The sequence below is a fragment of the Melampsora larici-populina genome (genome assembly GCF_000204055.1).
Source record: "Melampsora larici-populina 98AG31 unplaced genomic scaffold MELLAscaffold_36, whole genome shotgun sequence".
NCBI lineage: Eukaryota > Fungi > Basidiomycota > Pucciniomycetes > Pucciniales > Melampsoraceae > Melampsora > Melampsora laricis-populina.
In genome coordinates, this window is record NW_006768800.1 from 159,917 (window position 1) to 176,030 (window position 16,114).

A 16,114-nucleotide genomic window follows, 5' to 3' on the forward strand; every position below is an offset into this window, starting at 1 on the left:
TTTTGAAATGAGATGACATAATATTGAGCCAATAAGTATACATAAGCCTCTAAGAGCTTCAATTGATCTGAAATCTTGAATTTCAAATTTCCTGCTACACTGAAGTTTTCTAATAACTTGGTAAAGTGAAGATGATTTTTTTTGCTTGATATCATAAATAGATCACCACACCGTTTGGGTTCAAGGGAGCCTAATGAGATAGTGTCTTCATAATCAGACATGATAAGACAATAAACTGAAAGTGTATAATTGTTGTAGAGATAAAGGATGTGCGATTTGTCTGATATTAAGGATGATTGGTCTAATTTGTGGATTTGTAGAATAGATAGAGCAGAAGGAGACTGGAAGAATTGATATCATACAATTGTTGAGCTGCGGATCAATCAAATTGCGGGAATTTGTAGAACAGACAGAGTAGAATGAGGCCGGATAAATTGTGGTTGAACAATTGATGTGGAGCTGTTGAGGAGAACTTCAAAGGCAAGCCTTGGATGTCAACAAAACCAGTTGACTTCAATCCATTGGGGCTATGAGTCACTGAACACAGGATGGTAAGTGAGATGATTGTATATTTAGTTAGCAAGATGTCATTTCAAGTTGTTGTGATGATGATGAGAGAGAGTTGATATTACATGAAGGACGAGGTGAGGAGAGGTGGCCTGGCTTTTGTGATATCTGGGAGGGAGAGTGCATTGAAGATATCAAGGGTGATTGTCATGGTTGAGCTGTTTGTTCTCCATGATGAACAAACACCTCTGCGGTGGGAGCGTGGGTAGAAGATAAGGATGCGGAAAAGTTGGTTTGGTGCGGTTTGGTGCTGCTGTATTGTAGGTTTGGTGAAGATAGCTAATCAGACGTGTCGTGGATGGTTTGGCGCAAATCTCAACTTTGATGGTGGTATTTTCAAAAAATGCATGCTGGCACATCACATCCAACTTGGAGTGTACCGTGTTTCAGGGGTAAAATTAGAATTTGGGGACCCATACAGAGTTTTGCCCTGTGGATATTTAACACTTGTCATGGTGTATATAAGTTACAGGGCAAAAGTCTAACTTTGATGTGGGATTTCAAAACTTTACACTCCATCATTTACACTGTAAGTTTTTGCACTCCAGGATTTGGGGCAAATCATGTGGAAAATTACATTTGACCCTGTTGTATGCAGATTTTTACACTCGACTCCTTTTACACTCCATATTGAGTGCAAATGGTTAATAAAATTCTATTGACCTGTATCTTAATTGGAGAGTCACCTACAAGTCTGAAATCTTTATCAATTATCACAAAACTTGCTTTAGCCTTGGAACTGACTACTTGGATGTTATGAACGTGATTTGACATACTTTTAGGATCATTGAAACCTTTGTTGAGTTGAGGCAAATCATGGTGAAATGTTGATGAGCTTGTTCAACTTGGATTTGGTTCATGTAAGTTAAGAGTTTGCGTAGGAATGAGCACAAGGTGGGTGTCTAGTAGAGAGTAAAACAACTTACATATCAAATGAATGAGTCATAAGCTTGCACAATTGGAATCACTCTTGGTTGCCTGTGTTATGTACTTCATTACCACTACCATGGCCAATGGTGTTGAATTTTTTTATGAACATTATCTGATCTTCTGTTTGGATTAGTATTTTTAACTGACATTAGCCGTGCTCAAAGTTGACCCACTTACAAAAAACCCAGTTGACCCAGTTGACTTTTTGGCTGTGAGCTGTCAACAAATGACAACTTGATACACAAAGTTACAGCCAAAATGCAACTGGGTCAACCAGGTTTTCTTGAAACCAGGTCAACTTTGAGCACGGCTATTGTCTCTCTTTTTTCTTCTAAAAATTGATATTGATGTGAATGGTGAATTGACAAAGCTGTTTGGTCTTGCTGGATAACGTAATGGTTAATATTGATATGATTGTTCAGACATGATAATTAATGTTTTGATGATTATCATATTCAATTAGGGGATACAAAGTGAAAACTGGGAGTTTTTTCCCAGTTACCCAGTTTCCCAAATACCACCAAAAACGCAAACTGGGAAACTGGGAGAACGTGGGAAAGTTCCAAACACAGCCAAAAACGAAAACTGGGAAGCTGGGAAAAAAAATACCAGTCTTAACTTTGTATCCCACAAATGATATCTTAATTATTGATGAATTGATTAATTGGCGTGTACTGCTGATCTGAGAAGTTCAATTTGAAGCTGAAGTATAGTTGGTCAAGAAGTTGAATCAAGTGGCCAATCATGTATTTACTGTTGGGTGCTTGTCACATCTAGATTATGCATTTGTGCAAGTGTGTGTGAGTGGGCAATTTTGGGGTGGAACACGTGGATGTCAAAATGAATGGCTTGGATGTCACACTCACACCGGGTGTGAAAAAGCCACAAGGCACCCTGGAGGGGCACATGGCAAGGGCCAGGGCTTAGGCCACTCTGTGGCCCTCACACCAACCCCTTCATGGCCTTTGCACAGCATGAAATTCAGTTAAAGCCCCCCTAAATATTGTCTTAAGCAGGGAGTAGCAACCAAAAATGAGGATCTGAGGTTCTTTAAATGGAAGGCCACACCACACCCTGGGCCACAACAAAAGCGCCAGGTGTGAGTGTGACTTGGACATGTAAACCTGGAGATTTTTAGTAGGGTTTGGCCCTGGGAGTTTAGTGAATTTTGTCTGGGAATACAGCCTCCCTTTAACTTGAATGATAATGATCAACTTAACTTTGAAAGATTTGAAAAATTAATTGGTATTAGTTATGAATTGATTGATTCAAATTATTCACTTGTACCTATTGAAACTGAGCTTGAATTTGATCTCAATTCAAGGTCACATGTGCCTTCCAATGAGACAGAAGGCACTTTCATATAAACCAACTAAGTGGTTAATGTTAAATAAACAGGTCTTGAATAGGCGAGTGCTGGTATTAAGATTCAATCAATTTCCTCAATTGTCCCTCAACAGTGGCTTTTCATGGCGCTTTTCCTGAAGATATACTCAATTTGGTTCTCCTCAAATTACCCCAAATGCCTGTACAATCCAATTTAATGCAAATTATTCTTACTTTGATAAAGCTTCTCTGATTTTTGTCTCTATCTCACAAGGACACAAGTATATAAGTCCATGTCAACTGGCAGTGCCCTTGTCCTCCCCTGCTTCACTACCATTATTTAGATATTTACAAATTTCAGCTCCTGTTGCTATTACACCGGTGATCCTACTGAATTTATTCTAGGCCGTTCCTATTTGCAGCCCACAAAAAATTCATGTAGGTGCTGCCCAAATTATGCTTACATGGGTGTTTCCTACCAAAAAGCGCCTACAATCAAAATTTGGGATGTAGGCGTAATTTTTCAACACCTAAAGTTGAGGGTCATGTTGCATAGGATTGATGCACTGCCAGCATAAATGCCTAGGGTTGAGAAATCCAAGGCATTATCGGAGGCAAATCCTCGGACAGACCTTGTCCAAGGTTTTTGCCCTGAGAATTACCTCAGATCAAAACCTTGGGAAGCTTCTGTCCAAGGTTTTGCATCCAAGGATACCTCGGATTTTGTCATCCAAGGTAAATATGTTGGCGGTGATGCTGAGTAGGTTGAATGAGTCTCAGAATTAATTTGAACAAGAAAAAACTTCAACTTCCAATGTTGGAAGAAAGGACTTTGTGCGTGCCCTTGTCAGGGTCCCGCAAAGTAGTCGGTTTTGAGTGCGGGGTGCCTCTTGAGAGGCAGCATTTGATTGGTTTGGTGTAGGGCTTGGGTGCGGGGGGGTCTTTGTTTATTGGTTTGGGGTGCGGGTAGGACATTACCCGTGTTTTTGGGGGTTGGGGCTCAGGCTGAAACTGTTTGAATCAAAGACTTGTGACCTCAAAATTCTGTCAATCACACATTGTACTTACAACTGTTGAGTCATGACTGGTAGACTAGGGCTGTGACCCGGACCCGTACCCCTGGCCGGCTGTACCCGATGATATTCACAAAGCTGACAGTCTGTGTCCTGTCACACTGAGGTTTAGCCACAAAATCCCTGCGGGCACACAGGCAGTGCTTGCAAGGCTGCCACAGATACGGTACCGGTATCGTATCGGCGATACCAGCACCGTAATCGGTGGCTTGATACCATCAAATCCGATTTCAGGTATCGTATACGGTTCCGGGTACGATACCCAGAACCGTATCGCATAAACCGATACCTATGGAATGCCATGGTAGGTACCGTACCTCATGTTTCAAAGCGATACGGTACGATACCGGTATCGTCAGATTTACTAACGATACGGTACGGTATCGTACCTTAGAGGAAGGCGCCGGCTACGGTGCCGTACCATACCTCAGGTACGGTTAATAGTAGCCATATTTTCAACAAAAGTAATTTCAAAGATGGGAACGGGATGAGAATTAGGGTAGTAGGGAAAAGACAAAGAAACAGAGAGTAAAAAATAAATGACATGATCCTTCCAATACAATTTCATCCCCTCCTTTGACGTTGAGCTTGGTCCTTTGCAATACAATCTGCCATTACCTCTTTGGCCATACTAAATTTCCCCTTCATCTTGACTCCTTGTACAGACCACAAGAGCCCCCCAACTGAGCGCTCAATCGTTTGTGGCTTGAGGGCCATTCAATCCTGCAAGCACACATCGGCCGAAGAAGAGAACGATCGCTCCACCGGACAGGCGGTGGCACTGATAGCCAAGAAGTCGCGTGCAAGTGAGCTTAAATGGGATATTTCCCCACGTTTAACTGCACAGCAAAATAAACAATACATCAAAAAACAAATTGTGAAAAGGAAAGAAGGGAGGAAGAGGACATACCCTCCACCATTCCAAAGCCAGATGAGGATTCTCAGCCACCTCAGGCGCAGGATCCTCGGCCATCTCCAAATAGGACCTAAGTTCATTGGCTGTATTTCGACGATTATGTTCTTTGTGCTTGCGAAATTCCTCATCGTCTTCTCCTAACTTCTTGCTTTGACCTACTGTGTTGCTTATGGCAGTTGCGTGAAGTGTTCCAAGATCGTCCTTTTCGGTTTTGCGTTTGGAGTATGCAGTTTCAATCAATTCTTTTGCCAAAGTGGCCTCGGAGGAAGAAGCTCCAAATGCAAAATCGAAATAATCCAGACGTAAACTTGGATGAAGTATGGTCGCAAGAATGATGGTGTGAGAATTCAAGGCTTCCTTGAGATACGTTTTCACTCGCACCAACATGGCATGGTACATGGGGAAAAGTGGTTCGGCTCGAGATCGAGTTGCGTTGATTTTCTTCTGAAGCATCTTCTGAAGTCTCACGTACTCTTGTAGGATGAGCAAGGCTGTGGGTCTGTCTTGTTCGAAAAACTTTGTCAAGTTTTCGAACTCCTATCAAAGATAATGATACAAAGATAATGATAGTGTGAGTGAAATGAAGTTAGAATGATGGAAGAAAGGATAGTCGGACTTACCTGAAGAACCTCCATCAGGTCCCTTACTTGGCGCCATTCGTCAGGAGATATCATGACTTTATTGAATATTCCACGAGGTCGATTGATGTCGGGAGCTAGAACAGTCTCGGCAGCTGCTCGACTAGCGTGACCTCGACGTGGGGCTTCCATCTGATCATCTTTCAAGATGCGATCAATGACCTAGGAAAACAAGTGATTGAGATCAGATTAAGACTTGTGAATGGAAGGCATAATATGAATACCATTTTGTACTTACCTCTCGAGCATTGTATAGCCGACTCCAGCACTGAAGCTTGATGTTCCATCGAATACCATACCCAGGAATGGGTCTCGGGAGGCTTTCAGATAGCACAGCTTTACTGACCGCGTCAAAAAGCATGCACATCACGGCGGAGCCTCCTATCTTACGTCCTACAAGATCCAGCTGGCAAACCGTCCAAGAACACGTGTCAGGCTTCATTCATTCAATAAGAAGAAACAGAAAATTTACAACTTACTTTGGTTGTGAGTAAGTGCACCGCATTGGCTGCAGTTCGATCTGTAGCAGCTACTTCCTCTTCTTCATGCGGACCATCAATCAAATCGTACCATCCAGAGGTTGGTTCAGGAGCACTTGGGTCAAGATCATCTACTTCGCCATCCGAGTCAGAATCCGCATCGATAGCCTCGCCCTCACCACTCTCATCTTCCTCAACAACAGTTTGCAATGTATTGGTGGGAACCGGGAAATCACCTAGCATGGTAGATTTTACGAGAGGAGGAGGTGGTGCATGTATGCCGAGCGCTTGGAGTCCTGCGTTAACAATGAGCGCAAGCTTGTGGCACACACATCAAACCCTTTCGGTTTTGTGATCCCATTGGAACTTCTCGTTCCTATCCTGAGCGTACTTACTCAGCCTCACCTGCATGGCTTCAGCCAGGGTGTTGTTATTGCTGCCTGAGTCGTGCGTATGGGCTAACATGTGGTTATCAGAAATAAGGTCAGTGACAAGAAACCTTAGACAAACAAGGAAAAAGTAAGAAATGAGAAGACTTATCTTGGTATGTAAACCATGCTTGGTCAAAAGATTGATCAGTGGCTTGGCGAGCCATTTGCCCTTATGATGCCATGCAATCAGTTTGAGGGCGAAATGGCGAGTTACAAAAGTCCAGTCGGACCGTATGTAAGTGACGCTGGCGCCTATAAAGCCGTACCGATTGCCCTTGGTGGTCCAGGCGTCGTAGATGAGACCAAAGCAGCTGGTGAGGGACTAACATAAAGATAAACAAGTCGATTTCAATCATGGAAGCAAATATTAAAAGAGTCAGTGGTGAACGTTAAATAATGAAAGAATATATTTGTGATTAGAGCTCACCTTGAGTTCTCCAATGACTGTTTCTCGTAATTCAAGGTAAGCTTCATGTGCAAACCGTGCAACCCATGTTCTTCCAAAGACTTGAGCATTTGGATTAGCATATCGAAAACACGCTCTGAGATAAGGATCCTCCACGCGGAGCCAAGGTTGTGCCGATCTGATGACCCACATGCCTAGCATTTGATTGAGTGTTCGGTTGTCGAACTTCGTCACCTTCTGAGCAAAGGCTGTGATGGAGGTCTGTCCATTGACAGTCGAAGCTTTGGCTTTCTCGGAACGCTGCTCCATGATTGTAATAGGTAAGATACAGCCTTGATCAATAGCCTCCTGCCTCTTCTTACACCCGGGCTTTCCAGACTTGCCACCTTGCTTCGATCCATCTCGATGGGTCCACAGGTTCGAAGTAGAACCTTGAAAAGCCGAAACTTCCGCTTCACAGTATTTACACACTAAGTAAGAGCATTCGCCTGGTGCCTATGATTCATAAAAGTGATACAGAAAGTTTGATTAAAAGATGAAATAGTGGAATGAAGAAGGCAGTTAGGACAATTTGTTTTTTAAAAAAACACTTACGTCATTCTTCCCGTGGACTTTATCCGGATGGTAATAGTCACTGAGGGGATCAAATTTGGGTCCCTTGGGCTTGGACTTGGATTTAGAAGGCTTTTTAGCCACCTTGCTGTTCTCATCGTCTGAGTCTTGAACCAAGTCGACTTGGAGACGTAATTGAGTGGCCGAAGTTGCAGTAGAGGTCTGTTGATTAGTTGAAGGACCAGAGTCTTGATTGTTTGCTATAGATCGTTTAGAAACAGATGATTGTGACCGAGATGGAGCTTTGCGTTTTCCCTGAGCACGCGAAGTTGAGCTAGAAGGATTTAAATTGGAAGGTGCTGATGGTTCTTTGCAAGAGTTTTTCAATGAACGTGAAATGGAGGATCGGTCAGATTGATCTTCTTCTTCATAGGATTCATTGTCAGTCCGTTTGCGCTTGGATGAGCTTAAAGGGATTGGAGTGAAAGAATCTATGTCTGTCTGGCGCCGCATAGAAATACGGGAGTCGGAAGGTGATGCTAGCAGGACAGATGACCGGCGTGAAGGGGATGGTTGTGTACTGCGACGAGACGGTGGATCACCTATGGTAGAGGATGACATCTTTGAAAAAGCGGTGAACGTATATCTAGAAAGTCGACTGAGAAAAGTTGGGAAGGGAAAATTTAACAAAAATAATCAATAAAGGAAACACAAAAGATAGAGAACAGAGTAGAACAATGTGGGACAAACGGATGGGGACATACCTGCTGAGATTATATAACCTCCTGGCCACACTCAAGTGTTCCCATCGCAATGTTTCTAGAAGTGGCATTTTGACGTTGTATCTGGTCCAATCTAAGTCGCTTTGAGTGTGAATGATCCAACGCAGGTTGAATTAGCACAAATTGAGGTAAGAAAGTATGTATGATTGTGATACTGACCAAAGCGTCTGTGAGGTTGTGGGCCAAAGGGTTATCCCTTGCTTGAAGGGTAGCCAACGCTTTGGCCCCACGGTACCGTACTCGTTTGAAGGATACAGTTCCAATACCGTATCCTCTCCTGGGTACTGAAAAGCTGGTGTATCCGGTATTGTACCGCGGGGCAGTTACGATACCAAATACCGTACCGGGATTCGCGATACCACCCACCATCGTCCTTGGTATCGTAGTCGTGGCTCGGTTACAATAACCAAGCTACGGTACCTGACTCGCCGGATACGGTGCCGTACAATACCGGTACTGGTATCGTATCTGTGGCAGCCTTGGTGCTTGTCACACTGGGGGCGCGGCCTTTTGTTAAAAGGCGCGCCTACGCGCCTTTTCTTGGATCAAAACCGCGCCGGGCGTGTTTTTTAAGCAAAAATTGAGCCAAACTCAAGAAAGGCTTGTCTTTTGAAAAATTTAGATCGTAAAATACTTTAATAAACAAAAGAGTGAGATGATGGAAGAGATCCAACTAGTGAAAATTGACATCTTTGGGGTTCCAAGCTCCAGGTGCACTGTGTGTCTTCTGAGCTTTTGGCATATTGTTGACCGGATAAAAAGATGAACTGGCTGTTGAATATGAATCCGTATAAATATACATGAATTCAGAATGATCCTCAAACCTGGGGGCATACCTGATGGTAGAATCAATCCTAACAGAGCCCCCCTCGCCATGTTTGTTAGGTTTGGATACCCATACCCAATTTGGGCGCGCTGACCAATTTTTTGAGTTTTTTGGGCGCGCCTTGCGCCTGGCCGCAAGGCGCGTTGTTTGGCGTGTTTTTTTTCTGCGCCCCCCAGTGTGAAGTGCTTGATAAAAAAACAAGATACTCATTTTTCTTTAACAATATAGGTCATTATGGATCTTCTTGATGTGCAAGTAGGCTCATATAGGCTCCAAATAAGTAAATCATTGGATTTTACCACATTTTTAGCACTGAATGTGTGCCCTGGTTGGCCCTGTGTGATTCTTGAAGACTCTGGGGTCAAGCCAGGGCCGGACTTTGCCCCGCGGCCGGCCCTGAACTTTTAGGGTCGGGTCACAGCCCTATGGTAGACCAAAAACCCAATGCCAAGTGAGTTGTGACAGGGCGGGATGGAGATCAAACTTATCAAAGTCCCTCACCAAAGGCCTGAGGCTTGAGCGAGGGACTTACCACTAAAAAGAAAAGCATGGCCTGAGAAGTAGCCTGTATTGGCTTGAAAAGCTCTATGGTGGGAAGCGTCAAGAACCACTTAATCAGGTATTTTTTTAAAAAACTTCGCTGAAATTGCAAAAATCATTCAAATAACAAATTGAGATATTTTTGAGGTCCTCTCGTTGAGGGCTATTCAAAAATGTCCTGAGCGGACCGTATTTCATAATTCTTGTTTTTTTCGATTTTTACAGCAACGACAGAAAGAACCATAAAATGTAATTACTAATGAAGATTGAAATGAATCATACAGTGTGATGGTTTGTTTAGTATTTGTTCGATGAGAGCAAAAAATCGGTACAATACATCAATATTTGAATAAGAAATGTAAAAAAAAAGAAAAATTATCGTTCCAAGTGAGCATCGCTAGCAGAGTTGAGAGGAACGACTCGATGTGATGCATAGAGTTTTGTTGGAAGCTGAAGAGAGTCTTTGGCTTTCATAGTGTCCCTATTCTCGAGAGAAACGATTGGAAATCAGACAAAAAAACAAGAATTATGTAGACAAAACTCAAACGATTCCAAGAGATGACTGAGAAGGTGAACTTACATGAGTTCAGTCATCTTTCCATCAGTCTTGCGAAAAAAGCGACGGATGGTTTCAATGGGACATGTTTGCCTGATCTTTTTGAACAAGTCCTTAGCTTCTTGTAGGCTGTGGCATTCAAAAGTGTGATCTCGATATCCTGTCATGAAATCGGTGTTCGATTTTCATCAGGCGCGGCTGAAAACAAATGAGAGAATGATTGAAATGACTTACGCAATTTGATGTAACACCAAAGATGCTCAATGGGATTGAATTAACAGTGAAACTTAGGCAGAAACTTGCAGATATGACCCGCCTTCTCAATTGCCTGCTGAAGCAGTGGCTTTTCATTGGCAAAGTCGGATTGGTTTGCTAGCACCTTGTGTGCACAACATTTTGGAATATCTACCACGGGTAAAGCATCACTAGGAGTTGGTCGATCTTTTTCTTCAGGAATCTTAGCATGTCAAAGTAATCGCTCGGCTCAAGCAATCTTATCCTTGGCACTTCCAGTCATCTTGCAGTCCTTACATTTCAAACTCATTTCTTTTTCACCTCGCAAAGCACATAGTTTGTTGTGATGATCCCACAAGCCACGCTCAATGAGGATTTGCTTGATCCCTTTCGGTTTTCCTGCCAGATCTTCTGTTCTAGCAGCTTTCCCACGTTTAGTTTTCTTGGATGGAGCCGGGTTGACATAATCGGGCGAGAAGTTCATGGTTTGAACTTTTCCTCGGAGTTCCATTGGAATATTAGGATCATCGGATGGGATAACAGTGTCCCTAAGCTTAGCCTTTGCACCACCTGGTTTGAGATTCATCTTGGATAGGTGAAGAGCATCTGAAGCAAAAGATTCGTGTGCTGCCGAGCAGTCAAAAATAAAGCATCCTTGAGCCTTTGGATGATTGTGTTTGAATATCAGAATGGCTCGAGTGACAATCTTTTCGACAAGTTGCTGAGCATCCCACCATCCCTCCTTAGCTCCGGGGTAGATTGTGACAGCCGCATCTCGAAATGGCAGTGTTGAAATGGTGTCGGGAGGTAGTACAAGCCGTCCGGTTGTGAGGCAGATGAAGTCGGAGATGTGAATCAATTTGCCGATACTTTTGGTCCGAAGGGCAACATCTTTGTTGGACATCCAAGCTCGTCTGGGTTGTTCATTGGTGTGAACAGTTGATTCATTGTGATAAACCCTGATGATCTCGCGGGTGTTATCCTTGAGTTCAGGATAAACGATCTGATCCATCATTTCACCGCCGTACTGATTCTCGCGCTTGCAAAGTTCGAAAATCTCTTTGATGAATTGCTTTTGGTATATAACAACATCAGCACGTTTGTGCCCATCATAATACACAGATCGCCGGTACTCATTTACATGAACCCCCATTCTATGCATCCATTTCCTAGCAGTTGATACAGATATTGTTTCTTTATGTTGATTGTATTCGGGGAGAATCTCTGTGTTCACATAGCGAGTTAGTGTTTTAGGCGTTACCTGAAGAAAACAGAGTACAAAGCTAAGTCAGCTAAGGATAAGATGGACCAAATTTGATGAAAGGATTCAAGATATTTACCCTTCCAACTGGCTGCTCAGTAATCCAATCCGCGATTATCTTGAGTACCTCACTATTGTCCAAGATCGATGTATGAGGTGTTGATTTACCTCTACCACTCTCTGGGAGACATCAATGCTGCAGAATATGAGCGGCTTGGGCACGAATTCTGGAAGCATGATTGATGCCGCTTCCATCATTTGGCGGATTTTGTTGTCGAAGCCATATATTATGAACCGTTTCGCGAGACGCTTGGATGGCACAACTCTTTGAATTTTTGAGGTTAAGAATCCTTCAACGGTTATTAAATTCACATATAAGGCTAAGTTGATCTGCTTTCTTAAGTGCAATTGGGGTCGGAGTTGGATGGGATTTACAATAATTCGAAGCATCTTGAATTGCTTGATTGAGCTGATTCCACTCATGATTTATCATTTCAAGTTGATAAGGAGTTTTGGTATGAGTCAAAGATGAGTCTTGATGTTGATGAGTTGTCTGAGAGATGTGATCCGTTGATTCATGAGATGGCAAGCTTTCTGAATCATCCGAGATGGAATCCAATGAGTTGAGTTCTGACTCGTTTGAAATGGAATCTGATGAGTTGACCAAAGCTTCTTGCACAGATTCTGGGTCAAAGAGAGAAGATGATTCAGACTCCAAAGAAGACAAGCTTGAACTAGAACTAGAGGATTGATCCAAATTATTTGGTAGAGTTAGCCACGGCTTGAACTGGTTTGTCTTCAATCTTTTTGGAGACTTCTCAGATCCATGTCGACGACGACGCTGAGCTTTCTGAGCTTTTGTTGCCATTTGAACTTGTATAGCTGAAGATAATGCTCGAGAAAAATATGAATTGCAGTGGTCAACAGCAAATAATGAAATTTGGGAATTTCTGTAATTACAAGATACCCGGTCCGTGGTTTCGTGCTTCTTGACGCTTCCCACCATACATTGGTTTATTTTTTTTATCCCACAAGAAACAATATTTGATGCAAAATAAAAAGATAACATTAAGATCTCATTACATATGCTCCAATTGCAAGCCCCTTTGTATCTTTCTGGGAACTTCCACTTTTGAGTGATTGAAGATCAATCAATTTCACCAAATACAGGCTCCAAGCGGGCTCACGGGTCAGAAAAAGTAAAAAAGATATGTTTTTTAACACCCACTAGCAGGCGCTCCAGACAAGATATGGTGGAGCTTGCAGTTGCAATGTATGTAATGGACGTTTTTGGTCCTACTTTTATTTTGCTTCAAGCCTTGTTCATTTACAAACACAACGGGTATATTGAAGTAGCAATATTTGAGCCAATCACGCCAGGCAAATTCAGGTCATGCAGTGCATACAGGTTGCACGGTCCTGAATGCATGCCAGGACCTGGGGCACCTGTCACGCATGCAGGACTCATTATCCTGTACACACTCTGTATCAATCATACCAATCACATGTATTTGAGTACGTACTGAGATGTATATGTCACATAGCTATAAGCCTCTCATGAGGTCTGTATTGGCCCATTATTGTGGGCCAGATACAGTTGGTCCAGTCTAGTCACGACCAGAGCCTGGCCCCGGCCCCGGCCCCGGGACCCAAATGTTAGGGGGTCCCAGTAATACCAAAAAAAAGTTTTTGCAGGGGTTATTTTTGGCAAAGGTTCATCATCTTTGCTCTGTATCATCGCACATCTTGAACCTTCACCGCTGTATCACCGGTCCCCACTCAAACCATACGCATGCACACTCATTGTTATGCCGAAGAAGAGCAAAGCTTCGAAAGGTCAAGCCAAACGATGGGAAAAGGTTCGCACGGCCAAACTCCAAAACAAACCTGTGGTGATCTCCGATACGGAAGATCAACCACTCGATATCGATTCACATGATCAACTCATATCCACGAGAGCCCTTAATCCAGAGAATCTCGCACCTCAACCTCCAATGATGATTCATTTGGACGACTCTGATTCTGAAGGTTATAATCCACAACCTCCCCAGCCTCCTCATTCGGTTATCCTTCAACCATCTGATCTCTACTGGATGCCAATCGATCCTGCTTATCTAACTGAGGAGGATGATATGGACCCTTTAGATATTTCACTCTACGCTCAAGCCGGTATTGCTGATTCTTCCGATGACAAAGCTTGTGATAATGACCTTGTCGATAACACCTTATTTCCAGTTTTTACTCGCCCTGTCCTCAATCAACCACCGACTCTCATTGGTAAACGCAGAACCAAGACTGGTTATACCCTCAAAGGGTATAAGAAGCCTTGTGTTCAAGCCAATTCGAACAAGCTTTTACCCCGAAAGATACCTAAAGAAACTAAACGACGTTACAGATTGAATCGAGAAAAGGCTCTGGGAAAATCAAACAACATGTTTGCCAACTGGCTTATTCGTCTTCCGGCTCCAGCTCCTGCTGCATCACCCACCATTGCTTCATCTACTAGTGATACGTTTGAAATCTCTGCTAATGATAATCCCAACGATGGGAATGAATCTTCTGAAAACAGTCAACATGAAACTGAAAATGAAAATGAAACCAAAAACAAAACTGAAAACGAAACTGAAAACAAAAATGAAAATGAAAATGAAAAACCTGAAAACAATAACAGATTTAATGTAGTTGTCTCAAATTCATGGATTGAAGAATGTGTGGAACGTTATCGATCCAGCAAGACCAAAAGTTCACTCCCTCAAAAAATCCAAAAATTAGCCGAAGAACGATATAATAGCTTAAATGTAGACATCATGATCATTGAAGAGAAGGCCCGTGAAGACGCCAAAGAAAATCCAGCCTTCAATTATCCAGCTTCCATCATTGATGACCTTCGAGAGTACAATCAACGGCGATTTGAGCTTACAATCAACGGTGAAAAAGACCCTGCCGTCACTGCTTCAATTTTAACTGCAGCCTCATCAATTCGCAGACGAGCCAACAATTCAACCTCTTCCATCAAACCAACCTCCGGAGTCTGTCGAGCAAAGAAGATACGACAGCAAGCCATCAATGTCTCAAGATTCAAGGAGTTGATTTCAAGTCAGCGAGGATTTGCTTCAGCGCATAAATCAATGCTTGATGATGAGAAGCTGTATAACTCACTTCATACTTGGGCAATATCTAGAATACCTGGAGAGGTACGCTTATTTCATTTTGTACTATCTCTTTTTTATGATCATTGTTGATTCAAAGTTGACAAGTTATATGTATCTTATATTTCAGCTCACTCCCCTATCTCTGCTTCACCACGTCAATAATGTTGCATTACCTGCTCATGGTATCAACAAAACGATTCGTATCAGCACAGCCAATCGATGGCTTCACTTTTTAGGAATTTGGGCACGCGAGTACAGTAAAGGACTGTACTACAATGGACATGAACGACCAGATGTTGTTGCGTACCGCCACAAGTATCTACAGATGATACTTGATCTGCAGAAACGCTCTCGAGTCTATCATGGCGAGGATCTGGAGTTCTCAATTGCTCCAGATCCTCTTGTCCTTCAAGATGAGAAGGAGACGATTTTCCTTTACCACGACGAGTCAATGGTCCACGCAAACGAGAGACCGAAACGAGCCTGGGTCAAAGATAATGTTCAAGAGCTGCGTAAGAAGAGCGATGGACGACTCATTCATGATTCCAATTGGATCACCCCAGCTACCAGCACTGGACGACTTGTCATTACTTCAGAAGATGAACATGGAAGACTGCCTTTGCCTCCTTTTACCGATGCTGCAGTGGTTACTTACCCTGGAAGCAAAGGCGATCCTTGGTGGGATTGCATGCAATTAATCGAGCAAGTACAAAATCGAGCAATTCCTATCTTCAATTATCTCTTCCCAAACGCACAGGCAGTTTTTATATTTGACTGTTCTTCTGCGCACGAGTCTTACGGACCTTCAGCTCTCCAAGTCTCCAACATGAACCTTAATCCTGGTGGCAAGAAAGCACCATTACGAGATACCGAGATCCCAACCGACGATCCTAGAATCCCAATTGAAAGACAAGGACTTCCTCAGTCCATGGTATATCCAGCCGACTATCCTGATGCAAATCTTGCTGGGAAAAACAAGGGCATCCAATGCGTCCTAGCCGAGCGTGGCTTGTGGGACCTCTACGAAGCAAAAGCGAAAGAATCCAGTAACAAAACTGTCTTACACTGTGCGATGTGTAAGCTATCCACAACTAAACGTGATCTAGCTGCTCGAGAATCCCGATTACAACGTGAAAAAGAAGCACAAGAATCTTATGAGAAAGGTGAAACCCCAGACACATCCTCCATCAACAACCCTGATGATCCATACTGCTGTGCATCGAAGATCTTGGCCATGCAGTCAGATTTTTTGAACGAGAAGCCATTGCTTCAGATGGTCATTGAGGAGGCTGGTCATATATGTTTATTCCTTCCTAAGTTCCACTGTGAGCTCAACCCAATAGAGCTATATTGGTCTTACATCAAGCACCGTAAGTTAATTTCAATGAATATCATATTTATGTATTTTACTAATTTTTGTTTGAATTCAAAGATTATCAACCCAA